Source organism: Sciurus carolinensis, chromosome 1 (assembly GCF_902686445.1).
Source record: "Sciurus carolinensis chromosome 1, mSciCar1.2, whole genome shotgun sequence".
NCBI lineage: Eukaryota > Metazoa > Chordata > Mammalia > Rodentia > Sciuridae > Sciurus > Sciurus carolinensis.
Genome location: NC_062213.1, coordinates 77,725,654 through 77,744,541, shown reverse-complemented (window position 1 = coordinate 77,744,541; position 18,888 = coordinate 77,725,654). Strand labels below are relative to the sequence as shown.

At 36.8% G+C, this 18,888-nt stretch overlaps 1 non-coding gene across 1 annotated transcript; it reads left to right on the top strand.

The window, feature by feature from the left end:
• The first annotated feature begins 18,015 nt into the window (after nucleotides 1-18,015).
• Trnaa-ugc (transfer RNA alanine (anticodon UGC)) lies at nucleotides 18,016-18,089 on the top strand. Its single transcript has one exon. It is a non-coding gene; the product is annotated as a tRNA-Ala (tRNA).
• Nucleotides 18,090-18,888: the final 799 nt, after the last annotated feature.

Sequence of the window (18,888 nt, the reverse complement as noted above, 5' to 3'; positions counted from 1 at the left end):
TCAGATGGATTCTCAGCTGAGTTCTACAAGACCTTCAAAGAAGTGCTCATTCCAATACTCCTCAAAGTATTCCATGAAATAGAAGAGGAGGGAACCCTCCCAAACTCATTCTATTAAGCTAATATCAGCCTGATACCAAAACCAGACAAAGACACATTGAGGAAAGACAATTTCAGACAAATATACCTAATGAACACAGATGCTAAAATTCTTAACAAAATTTTAGCAAATCACATGCAAAAACATATTAAGAATATAGTGCACCACGATCAAGTGGATTTCATCCTGGGGATCCAAGGATGGTTCAACATCTGGAAATCAATAAGTGTAATTCAACACATCAACAGACTTAAAGTTAAGACTCACATGATTATTTCAATAGATGCAGAAAGAGCATTTGCTAAAATACAGCATCTTCATGCTCAAAACACTAGAAAAAATAGGGATAGTAGGAACATTTCTCAACATTGTAAATGCTATCTATGCTAAGCCCATGGCCAACATCATTCTAAATGGAGAAAAACTGAAAGCATTTCCCCTAAAAACTGGAACAAGGAAGGGATGCCCTCTTTCACCACTTCTATTCAACATCATCCTTGAAACTCTAGTCAGAACAATTAGACAGACCAAAGAAATTAAAGGGATATGAATAGGAAAAGAAGAACTCAAACTATCCCCATTTGCTGATGATGACTTTATATTTAGAGGATCTGAAAAATTTCACAGGAAAACTTCTAGAACTCATAAATGAATTCAGTAAAGAAGCATGATATAAAATCAATGCTCATAAATCTAATGTATTTTTATTTATAAGTGATGAGTCCTCTGAAAGAGAAATTAGGAAAACTACCCCATTCACAATAGCCAAAAAAATAAAATACTTGGGAATCAATGTAACAAAAGAGGTGAAAGACCTCTACAATGAGAACTACAGAACACTAAAGAAAGAAATTAAAAAAACCTTAGAAGATGGAAAGATCTCCCATGTTCTTGGATAGGTAGAGTTAATATTGTCAAAATGGTCATACTACCAAAAGTGCTATACAGATTCAATGTAATTCCAATTAAAATCCCAATGATGTACCTCATAGAAATAAAGAAAGCAATCATGAAATTCATTTGGAAGAGTAAGAGACCCAGAGCAGCTAAATCAATCCTTAGTAGGAAGAGTGAAGCAGTGGGTATCATAATACCAGACCTTCAACTACACTACAGAGCAATAGTAACAAAAATGGACTGGTATTGGCACCAAAATAGACAGGTAGATCAATGGTACAGAATAGAGAACACAGACACAAACCCAAATAAATACAATTTTCTCATACTAGACAAAGGTGCCAAAAACATACAATGGAGAAAATATAGCCTCTTCAACAAATTGTGCTGGGAAAACTGGAAATCCATATGCAGCAGAATGAAACTAAACCCTATCTCTCACCCTGCACAAAACTTAACTCAAAATAGATCAAAGACCTCGAAATTAGACTACAGATCCTGCACCTAATAGAAGAAAAAGTAGGTCCAAATCTTCATCATGTTGGCTTAGGACCAGACTTCCTTAACTTGACTCCCAAAGCACAAGAAATAAAAGCAGGTATCAATAATTGGGATAGATTCAAACTAAAAAGATTTTTCTCAGCAAAGGAAACAATTGACAATGTGAAGAGAAAGCCTACAGAGTGGGAGGAAATCTTTTCCACACACACTTCAGATAGAGGACTAATCTCCAGAATATATAAAGAACTCAAAAAAGTTTACACCAAGAATACAAATAACCCAAGCAATAAATGGGCTAAGGAAATGAGCAGACAGTTCACAGAAGAAGATCTACAAGCAATCAACAGATACATGAAAAAATTTTCAACATCTCCACTAATAAGAGAAATGCAAATCAAAGCTACCCTAAGATTCCATCTCACCCCAATTAGAATGGTTATTATCAAGAATAGAAGCAACAACACGTATTGGCAAGGATGTGGGGAAAAAGGTACACTCATACACTGCTGATGGGGTTGCAAATTAGTGCAGTCACTCTAGAAAGCAGTATGGAGATTCCTTAGAAAACTTAGAATGAATCCACCATTTGATCCAGCTATCCCACTCCTTAGTTTATACCCAAAGGACTTAAAATCAACATACTACAGTGATGTAGTCACATCAATGTTCATAAATGCCCAATTCACAATAGCTAGATTGTGGAAACAAACTAGATACCCTTCAAATGGTGAATGGATAAAGAAACTGAACTGTGGTATATACATACAATGGAATATTACTTAGCAATAAAGGAGAATAAAATTATGACATTTGCAAGTAAATGGATGGAGTTGGAGAATATCATGCTAAGTGAGTAAGCCAATCTCAGAAAACAAAGGCCAAATGATCTCTCTGATAAGTGGATGATGATACATAACGGGGGGTGGTAGGGAGGCAAGACTGGAGGAAAGATAAATTGTATAGAGGAAAAAGAGGGGTGGGGAGGGGGTGGGGGAAGGAAAAATAACAGAATGAGGCAAACATCATTATCCTATGTATATGTATGATTACACAAATGGTGTGACTCTATTTTGTGTACAATCAGAGAAACAATAGTTGTACCACATTTGTGTACAATGAATCAAAATAAATTGAAAAGAAAAGAATGATATTGGCTGTGAACTTAGCATAAATAGCCTTTATAATGTTGAGGTATGTTCCTACTATTCCTATTTTTTCTATTGTTTTGAGCATCGAGGGGTGTTGTACTTTGTCAAGAGCTTTCTCGGCATAAATTGAAATAATCATATGATTATTAACATTGTCTATTGATATGATGAATTACATTTATTGATTTCTGAATATTGAACCAACCTTGCATCCCTGGGATGAACCCCACTTGATTGTGGTGCACTATCTTCTTAATATGTTTCTGTATGCTATTTGCCAGAATTTTCGTAAGGATTTTTGTGTCTATGTTCATCAGAGATAATGGTCTAAAGTTTTCTTTCCCTGATGCATCATTGTCTGGTTTTGGTATCAGGCTGATATTAGCTTCATAGAATGAGTTTGGAAGGGTCCCCTCCTCTTCTATTTCATGGAATACTTTGAGGAGTATTGGAATGAGCTCTTCTTTGAAGGTCTTGTAGAACTCAGCTGAGAATCCATCTGGTCCCGGGCTTTTCTTGGTTGGTAGACTTTTGATGACTTCTTCTATTTCATTGCTTGAAACTGATCTGTTTAAATTGTGTATGTCCTCCTGATTCAGTTTGGGAGGATCATATGTCTTTAGAAATTTGTTGATGTCTTCAAAATTTTCTATTTTGTTGGAGTATAGATTTTCAAAGTAACTTTTAATTATGTTTTGTATTTCCATGGTGTCTGTTGTGATATTTCCTTTTTCATCATGCATTTTAGTAATTTGAGTTTTCTCTCTCTTTCTCTTGTTACTGTGTCTAAGGGTTTATCTATTAGTTTACTTTTTCAAAGAATCAACTTTTTGTTTTGTCAATTTTTTGAATTGTTTCTTTTGTTTCAATTTCATTGATTTTGGCTCCAATTTTAATTATTTTCTGTCTTTTACTTTTGGTGTTGCTCTGTTCTTAGTTTTCTAGGGCCTTGAGATGTAATATTAGGTCATTTAGTTGTTGGCTTTTTATTCTTTCCTTGAATGCACTCCATGCAATGCATTTTCCTCTTAGTACTGCTTTCATACCATCCCAGAAATTTTGATATGTTGTATCATCCTTCTCATTTATCTCTAAAATTTTTTTTTATCTCCTCCCTGATGTTTTTGTTATCCATGCTTCATTCAATAGCATATTATTTAGTCTCCAGGTGTTGGAGTAGTTTCTTTTTTAAATTTTATCATTGATTTCTAATTTCATTCCATTATGATCTGATAGAATGCAAAGTAGTATCTCTTTTTTTTGTATTTACTAAGGGCTGCTTTGTGATATAACATATGGTCTATTTTAGAGAAGGATTCATGTGCTGCTGAGAAGAAAGTGTATTTGCTTGTTGATGGATGGAAAATTCTATATATCTGTTAAGTCTAAGTTATTGATTGTGTTACTGAGTTCTATAGTTTGTTTAGTTTTTGTTTGAAAGATCTATCCAGTTGTGACAGCAGTGTGTTAAAGTCACCTAGTACTATTGTGTTGTGGTCTATTCGATTCCTGGAATTCAGAAGGATTTATTTGACATACATGGTTGTGCCATTTTTGGGGACATAAATATTTACTATTGTTATGTCTTCCTGATTTATGCTTCCCTTAAGCAGTATTAAATGTCCTTTTTTATCCCTTCTGACTAACTTTGGCTCAAAGTCCACTTTATCTGACATAAGGATGGAAACCCCTGCCTTTTTACTGAGTCCATGTGCATGGTATGTTTTTTCCCATTCTTTCACCTTTAGTCCATGGATGTCTTTTTCTATGAGATGAGTCTCTTGAAGGGTGCATATTGTTGGGTCTTTGTTTTTAACCCAATCTGCCAGTCTGTGTCTTTTGATTGATGAGTTTAGGCCACTAATATTCAGGATTATTATTGAGATATGATTTGCATTCCCTGCCATTTTACCTTATTTTTTGTCTTTAACTTGACTTGGTTTCTCCTTTGATTGGCTTTTCCTTTCGGGTGGTTCCTTCCTTTGCTGGTCTACATTGTTGTTTTGCATTTCCTTCTCATGGAATAGTTTGCTGAGAATGTTCTGTAGCACAGGGTTTCTATTTGTAAATTGTTTTAGCTTTTGTTTATCATGAAAGGATTTTATTTTGTCTTCAAACTTGAAGATTAGCTTTTCTGGGGATAAGATTCTTGGTTGGCAACATGTTCTTTCAGAGCTTGAAATGTGTTGTTCCAGGTCCTTCTTGCTTTTAGGGTCTGGGCTGAGAAATCTGCTGATATCCGTATTGGTTTCCCCCATACGTAATCTGATGCTTTTCTCTCGAAGCCTTTAAAATTCAATCTTTATTTGGGATGTTAGGCATCTTCATTATAATGTGCCTTGCTGTGGATATGTTGTAATTTTGTACATTTGGTTTTCTGTAAGTGTCTTTTTCATTTCATTCTTCAGGTTTGGGAAATTTTCTGATATTATTTCATTGAATAGGTTGTTCATTCCTTTGGTTTGTATCTCTGCACCATCCTCACTCCCAATAATTCTTAAATTTGGTCTTTTCATGATATCCCATAATTCTTGGAGGTTCTGATTGTAATTTCTTACCATATTCTCTGTTTGATCACCTTTGTTTTCAAGATTAATTATTTTGTCTTCATTGTCTGAGGTTCTGGGCCTTCCAAATGATCTCGTCTGATGGTGATGCTTTCCATTGCATTCATTTGGTTTATTATTTCCTTCATTTCAAGGATTTCTTTTTGGATTTTTTTCAGAATCTCTATCTCTTTGTTGTAATGATCTTTTTGCTTCCTGCAGTTCCTCTTTCAACTGTTATTTGAGTGACCATTCATTGCCTGTATTTGCTCTCATATCTCATCCTTTGCTTTGCACATCTTTTTAATTATGTTCTGAACTCCTTTTATGTCATATCTTCTACCATGCTGTCATTAGATTCTGTTAATATAGAATCTTGGTTTGTTTGGAACACTTTCTTCTGTTGTTTTTTCATGTTGTTCATGTATCTTCCCCTTTAGTAGTGAAGATCTGGGGTATTGCAGTTCCCCCCTATAGGCTTATAGTGACCTTGCAGGTTTCCAAAACCTCTTCTTTAAGGGGGAGATCAATATAAGCAGCACCCAGTACAGACAATATGCAGCCCTATACCAAATAGCCCCTATGAAGACCTTAACAGTATTGTCATAATAAACAGAGAGGATGAGTTCAGTTATTATCTACAGTATAACAAATAGATTTGCAAAGAGGTTTACAGTTTCTAATGGTGGACAAAGATGATGGGGATTGGTATAGGATGTAACAGTTAATGGGATAAGAAAAAAGTATATAGAAATATTAGATCATAGGAAGAGTGAAAGCTGAATCAAAAGTTGTTAGCATGAGAAAATGGAGAAAAAGACTGTGAGGAAACAGAAAAACAAAAGGAAAATAGAGCAAGAAAAATAAAGAAATAAAAACTTAAAAAATTTCAAAAAAGGAGAAAAAAAAATCTACACTATAACAGTCATATACTATTCAAACCTCCCAGTAGCCTGTTGCATGAGAGGTATCTGACAATGAACTTCCAGTCTCCAGGTGTCTCAGGATGAGATTGACCCCACCTAAAGATGGCTGCTTCTGCTTCCAGGATAATCCAAGTCGGCCACACTGCTTCCAAATGTGTTGGCAAATGTGGAGCTGCATTGGTGGGCATGGGTGCCAAGTTTGTGTGAGGTGCGGTTGGTCAGGTTGGGTGGAGGTGGAGTGAGGTTGGTTGGGCCAGGGGTCCTGCAGGTCCTGGTTATTGTCCCAAAATGGCGCCAGCCATGTGTAACCAAACCTGTGGGTACTGTGACAATGGACTTCCAGGCAACAGCAGGCAGCTGGCAATCCACTGGCATTCTGTTAGCAGTATGCAGGCTACTGGTGGACAATCAGCAGATGGACCTCAGCCCGTGGGTAATGGGTAGGTGAAACGCAGGTGATGGGCAGGCAAGAGGCAGGCAAACAGGTAAAATGACAGATGATAGGCATCAGTCAGTGAGTAATCTGTACTCAAAAAGTAGTCAATATGCTGGCATACAGTGGGTAATCGAGGTGGACAAATGGGGTAAACAACAGGGGGTCAATGAGCAGCAAAGACTGCTTCACAGAGAAGCAAATTTTCCTCTACTTGAAACCTGAGTTATGGAGTGACAAGGAAGTTATCCTCCCTCTAGTCTGCCATTTTGGATCTCTGTTTTTAATTTTATTACCTTAATCAATACAGTCACCAAGAGTACTCTTAAAAATATGAAATTTACATATATGTATATAATTTCATATTTTCACAGACTGTTAGGTATCCCTCCATGGTTATTGTACTAGTACGTACCTCAGTTTGATGTTTTCAAAACTACTTTTATGGTAAGTCAACACTTTCTGATTTTTCTATTTTCATTAATGACACTGCTTCTTTTTGAGTTGCTGAATGCCTTGTCTCCCATTCCTAGTTAGAAGATTTAAGTCTAGACTTCTCATATTGGGGAGTGGGGGTGTGGAAGAGAGGGAAGTCAGTGATGACTTGCTACTGGATGTCTAAGTACCATTTTTGAGGTGTTTATTTTACAATTGAGGTAGGGGATGGGAGGATGGATTCAGTAGGTATGGGAGGATGAAGGTAATGAATTTAATTTTGGACATATTGAGATTAAGGTATTTTAGAAACTGGGTGGCTCAGTTTAAGAAGGCAATTAAATTTGTGGATTTGTAGTTAAATACAACATGTATATTTTGGACTCAATACCAAGTAAATTATTGTTATAGTCAGGAGGCCACCTGGGAATGATATGTTTTGAAGCATGTGAAGGGAGTTGAAGATGTCCACTGGACACAGTAACCTATGACAAACAGGGTAAAGAAGTGAGCTGGCATAGAACAGGGAGGTGGAGTGGTCAGGAAGGTGGGAAGTGAATCATGGAAGAGTGGTATGCTAACAGGATATCAAGGAGAAATCAGTGGTCAATGGTAGGCCATCTGGTTCTTTCACCAGTTACAGAAGAAACATTTCATTGTTAAAATTGAAAGTGGAGAAAAATTGAAAGCATTCCCTCTAAAATCTGGAACAAGACAGGGATGCCTTCTTTCACCACTTTTATTCAATATCATCCTTGAAACTGTAGTCCGAGCAAATAGATGAAAGAAACCAAAGGGATATGAATAGGAAAAGAAGAACTCAAACTATCACTATTTGCCAACAACATTATTCTATTTTTAGAAGATCTAAAAAATTCCACCAGAAAACTTCTAGAACTAATGAATGGGTTCTGCAAGGTAGCAGGATGTAAAATCAATACCCATAAGTCAAATGCATTCCTGTACATCAGTGATGAATCCACTAAAAGAGAAATTAGGAAAACTAACCCATTCACAATAGCCTAAAAAAAAAAATATTTGGGAATCGATCTAACAAAAGAGGTGAAGGACCCCCTACAATAAAAATCACAGAACACTAAAGAAAGAAACTGAAGAAGACCTTAGAAGTAGGAAAGATCTCCCATGCTCTTGGATTGGCAGAATCAATATTGTCAAAATAGTCAAAGCAATCCTTAGCAAGAACAGTGAAACAGGAGGCATCACATACCAGAACTCAAATTATAGTACAGAGCTATAGTAATAAAAACAGTATGGTATTGGAACCAAAATAGATAGGTAGACCAATGGTACAGAATAGAAGACTCAGAGACAAACACACATAAATATGGTTATCTCATAATAGACAAAGGCACCAAAAACATATATTGAAGAAAAGAAAGCCTTTTCAACATATGGTGCTGGAAAAACTGGTGGGACTGCAGATTGGTGCAACCACTCTGGAAAGCAGAATGGAGATTCCTCAGAAAACTTGGAATGGAACCACCATTTGACCCAGCTATCCCACTCCTCAGTTTATACCCACAGGACTTAAAATCAGCATACTATAGTGATACAGCTAAATTATTGTTTATAGAAGCTCAACTCACAATAGCTAAACTGTGGAACCAAACTAGATGCCTTTCAACAGATGAATGGATAAAGAAAATGTGGTATATATACACAATGGAATATTACTCAACTTTACAGAAGAATGAAATTATAGCAATTGCCGGTAAATGGATGGAGCAGGAGAATATGCTAAGTGAAATAAACCAAATCCAAAAAACCAAAGGCCAAATGTTTTCTCTGATAAGCAGATGCTGATCCATAATGAAGTGGGGGAGAATGAAGGAACTTTGGATTGTGCAGAGGGGTGTGAGGGGAAGGGAGGGGTGTGGGAATGGGAAGAATGGTGGAATGAGATGGACATAACATGTATGGTTACACAATCAGTGTGACTATGTACCATGTACAGCCAGAAGAGTGAGAAGTTATGCTCATTTGTGTACAATGTGTTAAAATGCATTCTATGGCCATGTTTAACTAATTAGAACAAAATTTTAAAAATTAGAAAAAGGAAGGGTATAAGCAACTCTGTATGCATCAGAAGAGAATCTTAAAGAAGCAGCATGGGAACTATCAAAACATAAACTATACCCTGAAAACAAAGTTTTAAAACTTGTTAAATTAAATCTTCCTGGACTCTATCTCCGCATAACCCATCAACCCACCATTTCCAGATGTGTGTGTGGGTGTGTGTGTGTGCGCACACGCGTGTGTGTATGTGCTTTCCATACTTCAGACTTCAGTACTGCACTGACTACAATGCTCTTAATGTGTTATGGATGGATAGGTGATGAGTGGTTTTCTTTCTCATGCCACTCCTGACACCACATGAAAGTTTTTCGTATCCTGATGCCAGTGTGTGGTGTTGTTTCCAACACCACGTTTCCAACTCTCTGACATCAGCTGAGTGTCCAAGGGTTTCCAAGTGTGGAAAAGAAATCAAATTGAACCAATGATAATGGACAGAACTTCCAGTTTCAGAAGATTCAATATAACCCATAACATACCAGGTTTACCTCACAGGAGAATCATACAAGTTTTTAAAAAAGTTTTCTGGTTTGACAGCTCAGGCACTCTTAAGGAAATGCTCTTTACTTGTCCTTATGATTAGACCATGTTGGTGATGGTGATGTTTATAGCTGTCAAATATTGCCCAATAATATTTTACACATGCCACCCCAAAACTCAGGCACTTACAAAGGTAACCATTTATTTGTTCATTATTTTGTATATAAGTCTGCAGGCCAGCTGAGAAGGCTTTTCTTTATACTGATAGCTGGCCCAATACTATGCTTTTTTAGGCATCTGCTTAGATCATTTCCCAGGAAACTCCTCTGTCCAAAGCAAGATACACTATCAAGTGCAAGGTCAGTGGAACATGGAAATATACTTTGCCCCACAAGGAAAGTGGAGGAAAAGGAATAGTTACTGAACAGTAATTTCATCTTACCAAGTACTGGTGCACAGATTTTTAATAAGCACAATTTGGAAGAGTTATCTCTTAAACAAAATACTTCTTCCAATTATAATGAATAGCCAGTCCTGAGAAATCCTAAGTCATTATTTTTAGAAAAATGAATATGGTATTTCTTTTCACATTTAATATATTTAATATAATCAAATGAGTAAACTGCTGTTGGGGAAAAAAAAAACCCTCCAAACACTAGAAACATATCTAATTCACTAAAATTCTCTTTAGGCATAACTTTTTGGCAAGGAAGATATTGTGAATAGTTATATTTGTAGCTATGTCATAAAATCATTTTTAAAATTTGTATCTCCTCACTGCTGAGACTTTGATCCCTTAATCTTAAGGGTTGGTGAGGGGTGAATAAATACATGAGTGTAGGAAAACTGTGCAACTCCACCCTGAATCCACCTCCTGTCTGATCCCTGATACAGCCCTTCTATAAATATTGGACCCGCACCACCCAGATCAGGGCTGGTTCTCACTCTTGAGACAGCTTACATTCTCCCTTGAATTTGTATCTACCTTCCTAAATAAACCTCTGTCTATACCTTACAATAAAACAATTTGTTTCTATTATAATATATGTTACTACCTCTGAAAAATCTAGGTTGTAAGGATGCACCATTGTCCTTGCCAGGAAGGGATCCAATGTCATCAACTTGCACCAAGGGCCTGGTTTGTCTCCTTGAGGGGCAGTCTCATACGGAGGGCTTAGAGTCAGTCTCTTTAGCTGATAGGTTGGACATTTGGCAATAGCAGTATTTAGATCTATCTCAGAGAAAGGGAAACTATGAGGAAAGAAGCATGTGGGGCCAAGGCATGGTTTCATCTTCTGCTATCATAGCTATTTTTCTTATGAACCATTGTTCAAAGCCTGTGGTAGTTGAAGACAGAAAACAGTAGGCTGCCTGATATCTATGAGTCAAGTCAACCTGTCTACTTAGTTGTTTAATACCTCATATAAAGGGATACTTTTTAGTTCCCATGTGATAAAAATATCCTCATCCTTCATAACCATTCCATATACATCCATCTACATTTCCCCAGGCCTTCTAACCTCTGGTTTTGTAAATTGGCTTCTTTTAGCCCCCTGTCACACACTAAGCCATTTTCTGCTGCATACAAAACCATGCATATCTTTGCTGTGTATTACTGCCCACTCACATAAAAGATGGCCTGGTAAACTGCCTGTAGCTCTTCCTGGTAGAAAGATTTCCATTCACCACTGTCTTTTAACCTCTCCCACCTTTCAGTGGGGTTTCCATGGAGCAGCAGTCCATCTGTGAACAGAGGTCAGGTTTTTCCCTCTATTACCTGGTTGTAGGGAACTTCTCATAGGCATGAGCAGAAGGAGAGTCATCACTGAAACAGTGGAAAGTGACATGGGAACCTGAGGAACCTGTTGTTGCACTTACTGTGGTTTTGGTCTTGCCCAAGCTCTTGGATGTACCATTTCCATTTTTCATTGAGTCAATGTTGTATTTGACTTGAGAGTCCTCATCACTTATGGAAGGTTCTGGCTACATCATTACTCCATGTCCAACAAGTCAAGTGCTCCATTTCCACCAATGCCCAATTGGATGCCAGCAACTGATATTCTGCGGATAGCCAGATCATGCTACACAAATCTAGAGGTACACCTGCAGCTCTACAATTGGGCTTCTAGTATCATCAAATATTTTGATTCACCTGGCCAGTAGTCAGGCCTGTCTATACAGTAGCTTTGCTCTGTTACAGAGCCCTTTCTGATTTAGAGCCTTTCAAAACTAGCAATTTTAATACTAGCAGTGATGTAGACATCACCCAATAAATAGGATGGTGTCTGCAAACCTATAAGACAGTGAGGGAACCTTTACAGGGATGAGGTTAGAGCTAGGCAAGCAAATGGACAAGTAGCGTCTTGCCTTGATGGGTGGAAGGACATTCTGGAGCTTAAATTGCATGATAGGGTTGTCTCCATTGTATCATGAATCAGACAATGGCCACTAGGATGGGTGTGATTGGCTCTAGACAGGCAAGGAAGAGTCTTGGGAGTAAACTGTTAGCAATCACTTGCAGCAGCTGTGAGGTGGGGTATCAGGGAGTAAAGGAAGTCTGGGTGGGGCATCAAAAGCATTTATGACATTCTCATTACAATTGAAAGACACGGTGAGAGAAAATTAAAAAAAAAACACATAGTCATATTATTCATGGAGGTAAAGTCTAAGATATTTTTTGCTGCATTTCCATAACATTTTCCCTCAAATGATTTAAAATTTTTAATATTTATTTGATATAGTTGTGATTATATGTATTTAAAAAACTTTTATATTGGTTTTCACAAGTACTTCTCATTCATTATAAAAATTTTAGAAACATGATTTTAAAAAATTTTTTTAGTTATCAATGGATATTTATTTATTTATTTATTTATTTATTTATTTATTTATTTATCAGGGCCTTACACATGCCAGTCAAGCACTGTACCACTGAGTCACAACCCCAGTCCCTAGAAACGTGATTTTTAATGCACCATATTTAAACACTCCTCATCACAATGAAAAGTTAAATTTAAAAGCAAGAAGCAACCTCTGATTTCATATATTTTAAAAAGCAAGGGTCTGGACAGGGCTTGTCTGGGTTACACCAGGTAGATACCAGCACTAGCCAGGTAAAAGCAGAGCGCATGGGTGACATCGGTAAGACCATAAACTGTAGGGCCCATGCACAGGGGAACCTACATTCCTGGGTGATGGGTTCACAATGATTGTGAAGGGATGATATTATATCAGGAACCAAAAAACTGAAATATCCACATGTAAAGGCAGGTAACATAAACAAAAGAGCATCAGGCCAAGGGAAAGGGTCAGCCCCAAGGTGATGTGGGTAGAGCAGACGCTGCAATGCAATGCCTCCAGGTGACCTAAGATAAGGTAAAATCTAAATGTGTGTGTGTGTGTGTGTGTGTGTGTGTGTGTGTGTGTGAAACAGAGAGAGAGAGAGAGAGAGAGAGAGAGAGAGAGAGAGAGAGAGAGAGAGAGAGAAATCTCCTGAGTTTTAAAAATTGGTTCATTTTTTCCCCCCAGACAGGATTTAGGTTAAATCCAGCAGTTAATGGTGACATTTGCCCCTAACTTTGTGTTGTGTGGGAGCAATCACTGAATGCTGTCCTCTCATACTCAAAAGCCTCATTTGCTGTTGTTGACAGATTAAGAAATAAAGTTGTATAATAACAGCCTCTAGCTCCCTAATCTCTTCATCTCATTCCTCCTTTCTGGGTGTGGGCCACTCTCAAGTCTTTCTTGCTGCAGTCTCTGCCTTTGCCCCAGATTCAAACCAGCCAAACCACACAGAACCAAGCTATGTGCTCCTGGAGGCACCTTGGCAAACATCTCTATTCAAAAGGCAGTTTCTGTACCAAATCTCAAGGTCTAATTTTTTTTCCAGAAAAAAGTTTTGTAGATGTTTAAATAAATACAGAAGGCTCAACTTCCATTAAAGGTACTATGGTCTAGAAGGAAGAGCTGGACTCAGCATCAGTTACATTACAGAAGGAGGGGGAATAATTGTAGAGAAAAAGATTTATAATTAATGAAAGGGTATTATAAAATATGATTACTAAAAACCTGAATGAAATGACTGCATTCCTAGAAAAATATACAATTTCAAAATTAATGCAAGAGGAAACAGAGAACATGACTCAACTATTAAGAACTAAATAGTGATCAAACATCCTCCATTCCAAAAATCTGAAAGCCCATGCAGTTCCACAAGTACAATAGACCAACTTATCAAGGAAGAGCTAATCCCAATTTTATACAAATTACATCAAAAAATTGAAAAATCATACTTAGGAGCATAGAAACTTGGAAAACTAGGAATAAAGGGAATTTTATTTGATAATATCAATATAGCAAAAGACTTATAGAAAGCTTAATACTTAATGAAGAAACATTGTACACATTTCTAATAAAGTCAGGGATAAGATATTGATGGTCAATATTACCATCACTGGAGAGTCTAAACTGAAAAGAAGAGAAATAAATAGATATGAAGATGGGAAGCAATCTGAGTGATATCCATTACTTAGAAAAACATCAGCTTATTTAACAGACAAACCATCAGAACTAAAGAAAAGTCAGCAAGTTCCCTAAAGAATTAACCTATAAAAATCAAAAGCATTCTTTTTTATTTTTTTAATTCATTTTTATTGTAAACAAATAGGATACATCTTGTCTCTCTGTACATGAAGTAGAGGCATACCATTTGTATAATCATACATTTACCTAGGGTAACCATTTGTGTAATCATACATTTACCTAGGGTAATAGTTTTTGATTCATTCTGTTATATTTTTCTCCCCTCCACCCCTCCCACCCCTTTTATCCCTCTATAGAGTCCCTCCTTCCTCCATTCTTTTAATAACCTACTTGAAAAAAAAAACTCATTAAAAATAAGATTGCACTGGCAACAGCTATGAAAGCTATAATATTATCTAGGAATTAATAAAAATGCACAAGACCTCTTTGGGGGAAAAATGAAAAACTATTAAAAGACATTAAAAATGATTCAAATGAATAGAGGCATTCTGTGCTTTTGGATGGGATGATGAAGTGATGGAATACCATAAAGGTATCAATCTTCCTGAAGGAATTATAAATATATTTGATACAAAAAAAGTTAGATTTCAGGATAGACATGTCTAAAAAGTCTATGGAGGAATTAAGATGTAAGATCCATTTAAGTCAATCTTAAAGAGAATGTATTGAAGACTTTTCTACCAGACATGAAGGAAACCACAAAACTCTAGCAAGAAAAACAGAAAGACATTGATACAAGGGAAGATACAGACCAATAGAACAAAATAGAGTTCAGAGACAGATCCAGGTACATATGATCACTTAAAGTCTGAAGGGGAATAATGAGAAACAAAGAGATAGGCTCACTATATGAAGAACACTGAACGTGGATTCCTACATAATACCACATATAAAGGTGAACTTTAGAGGGACTGAAAGCCTAAGTGGGATATTTAAAAGTATAAATTAACAGTGGAAAAGTATCATTATGACTTACGGGCAGGGAGGACCTTTTACATAAAACTTTAAAAGACTGATCATTTGATTCCATCAAAATGACATTAGTGAGACAGGATGAGAGAAAATAGTTCCTGTGTTTAATATCAATAAGCATTTAGTGTCTAGCATAGTCAGAGAACTGCAGATGGAACAATCCCACCAGGGAGAGGTAAAGGGTATGAACTGGCAATTTACAAAAAAGAAATTACTAAAAGCTAGTAAGGGCATTAGTGACGCTAAAAAATCAGAGTAACACTGATTTATTTAAACAATGATAAAACTTTAAGTACTGGATTGACCAATATTAGTAACCAAGATAATGACAAATGTGGGTTTTAGGTTCCCTACTATATAGAAGATCCAGCCTCAAGGAGCCCCAGAATCCTATAGAGTCCATATTATTATTCCTGGATTCCTTATTTGTGAATTAACCTATTTGCTAAAATTTATTTCATAATCCCTAAATCTTCTGGTTCTTTTGTGGTCATTTGTAGAAATGCTAACAGCAATAAAAATTTTGAGTGACTCAATACACACATTGTCAGCTGAGGTAGAACAATGTGATATTTTGCTTTCTTGTTTGAGGTCTCATGTTGCAAGCAAATGTCTTTTTCAGGGACTACTTAGTGCCGCTTTTATTTTTTTGCATTTTTTTGCTTTTAAGTATAGTGCCAACATATTGTTTAGCGTTTCTGAATGCAAGGAGGCAATGATGTGCCTTATGGAGAAAATATGTGTTAGATAACCTTCCTGCAGGTATAAGTTATAGTGCTCCTAGCCATGGTTCTTTAAATCGAAACACATAAATCACAGTTGTATACTGACAGACTGGTGAAAATGTGACCAGGCTCTCAGGAATCTAACTTTGCATTTCCTGTAGGATCAATGCTTCAGTCTTTGCCAATTCAGTGTTTACACAACTTTATAGAACATAGCTACTGTAAATATTGAGAAGTGACCATACACAATATCCAACTCCTTCTGCTATTCTTTAAGCAAAGAATGGCAACCTGTTTATTCAGTGGCTCTGTTCAGTGGGACACATCTGCAAATAGCCTTTTTTTCTCTAGCATTCTACTAGAGTACCCCTTTCTCCTTTTGACAGAATTGTGAGAAGATTCTTTTCTTAACAATAATTCAATAATCTTTCCCTTCTCTCAGCTGAACATTTAAGGTCTGTACTGGGGAAGGGCAGGTGGAGAAGCACAATCTGTGTTTTCTCTCTTTTTACATCTTACTCTGCTACTTATTCTTAGGCACACTTCATAGTTTCAATACCCTGGTGTTGGTGGCGGTGGAGAGGAAGAAATAGGAAGGAATAAAGTCATAAAAATGGTGGTATGGGTGTTGAAGAAACATGGTTGTCAAAGTCTGTTTTAACAGGTGTCCAAATGCTTTCTCTCTGGTGGGGTCTTGGGAAACCCTGCCTCTTTATTCCATTATTCCCTAATGAGCTGCTTGAATATCTTATGGAGCTGCATAGCCATCCCTGCAAGTGTGCACTAACTACCTGTGTACATCTACAAACTCTGCAGGCATTTCCTTTCCCTGGTAGACAACCCTCCTTCCTTCAAGGGGTCCTAACAGCCATTTGGGCTTCCTGATTCACCAAATAAAATTTTTGCTTCACCATCTGTTGAATCTTTTCTCTGGATCTTGTCATATTGAACAGCTCTAGTAAGCCTCTTGAGGTTCAAATTCTTCAAGCAGTAGATAAAGAAATGGATTCACATATGTCCCAGACTCTCGTAGACACAGGTCGAATTCTATCAGTAGCATTTCCCCCACTATAACTGTACCCAAACTGCACCTGGCGGTGTAGCAAGTTGCTGTCTGGACCTTAAACTGCCAGGTCTCTGTTCTTTTTCTGCATCTCCTAGTTCTGCAACTGACCTAGTGTAGACTATACTAGCAAATATGGTGGGAAAGAGGAGTGCTGGGGATGGGGGGAAGAGGAAAATAAAGTGGTCTCTGTTCCTCTGGATTCACTTCAAAGGAACTTTTCATTCAAACTCCTTTCAAAACTCTGGCCCTCTCTTATGTCTATTAAGGATGGTCGTTATTTAACTAGTTTTGCTATGTCCCTTTATTATCCTATCAATGTCCATCTAGATCAGTGGTGATAACCCCTCTTTCGTTGTTGGTATTGGTAATTGGTGTCTTATTTGTTTTTGTGATAGTCTGACTAAGGGGTTTATCAATTTTGTTGATCTCTTTCCAATTTATCTGGCTTTAGTTGAGCATTTTTTATGATTCCATTTAATCTTATCTCTTAGCATTTCACTAGTATTATTTATTATTTTCTTGTTTTCAATTTTATTGATTTCTACTCTAATTTGTATTGTCTTTTCTTCTACTTGCTTTAGGCTTAGACTGTTTTTCTGTTTTCTTAAGGTGGAAGTTTAGCTTATTGAGAGCTTCCTTCTTTTCTAATATGATTAGTGTAATTGGTATGATTAGTGTAATATCAGTTTCTTTCTAAGAATGCTTCTGCTTATTTCACATATTTTGGAAAGATGTATTTTTGTTTTAATTTAGCTCAAAATAATTTTAAGGTTCTTTTAAGATTTTGTTGATCTGAGTTATTTGGAAGTATGATGTTGAATTTCCAAATATTTAGGGGTTTTCTTTCCAGCTATTTTCTTTTTTTGTTATTGATTTCAATTTGATTGTAGTTAGAGTACATACTTTGTATGATTTCCAATCTTTTAAATTTGTGGCTATCATGGCTACTGTCCTGACCATAGTGATGGTAGATATACTGTCAGGCAGCAGAGTGAGATGCTGTCAATAGTCCAGGTCCCTGGAATGTCATAGAGCAGAACCAACTTAAAGACACGATTTTTCTACCTCTGGACTTTCACCCAACAAGGGTACACTTTTATAGTTCTGAAATCACTCTTATTTAACCTACTATAGAATTCAGTATCATGGGCTGGGGATGTAGCTCAGTTGGTAGAGTGCTTGCCTTGCAAGCACGAGGCCCTGGGTTCAATCCCCAGCACCGCAAAAAAAAAAAAAAAAAAAAAAAAAAAAAAGAATTAGTATCATGTAGGGGATGCTGCAAGAAACAAAAAGGGAAATATATGGACTAAATTCAGGTTCTTAGGAGGGAGGTGGAAATGTGCTCAGATTCTCAAATATTTAAAATCTAGTTATACTTGTTGGCAGTGTAAACATTTGGTTCCAATTGATCTTCCTCTACTTTGGAAGATAAATATCACCTGCTGAGTACAATAGTAGCCTGAGGAGGAAGAACACAGCAAATTCAGAATTTGTGAGGTGAAGATATGGACAAATTATTTTAGGCTCCTCTTTAAATGCTATTACTAATGGAGAGGAGAGAGAGTTGCTGTCATGGTGGGATAGAGCCCAATGGCAGGTGCACTTATTACAGGTTTGGTTTCCAATATGGTAGCAACATTATGAGGAAAAAAAGGAGAATCTGAGCAAGAGGAGTCTGAGCAATAGGCCATCTTCAATGCCCAGTTATGGTTTGTTTACTGAAAGCAAAGGAAAATCTTTTGGTAGATGGGAAAGGAAGTGAGCTAGGGATGATTCGTTAAGCCCATGACAGGTCACAAGTCTGGAAATGTAGAAGGTGCCAAGACTGACATAAATTCTCTTCATACAGCTTCTCTGCCTGGGATAACATGTTTCGAAAGATTTTGTTTAATGGCCTGAAGTTTCTTAACTGTTGACTTTAGAGGTTGGAATTAGTTTTTTTCAAGTATCTCTAATTCACTCTGCCAAATAGCAGATAAACTCTTGGGCCTGAATTCATAATCTCTTAAAAGTATTTCCTTATT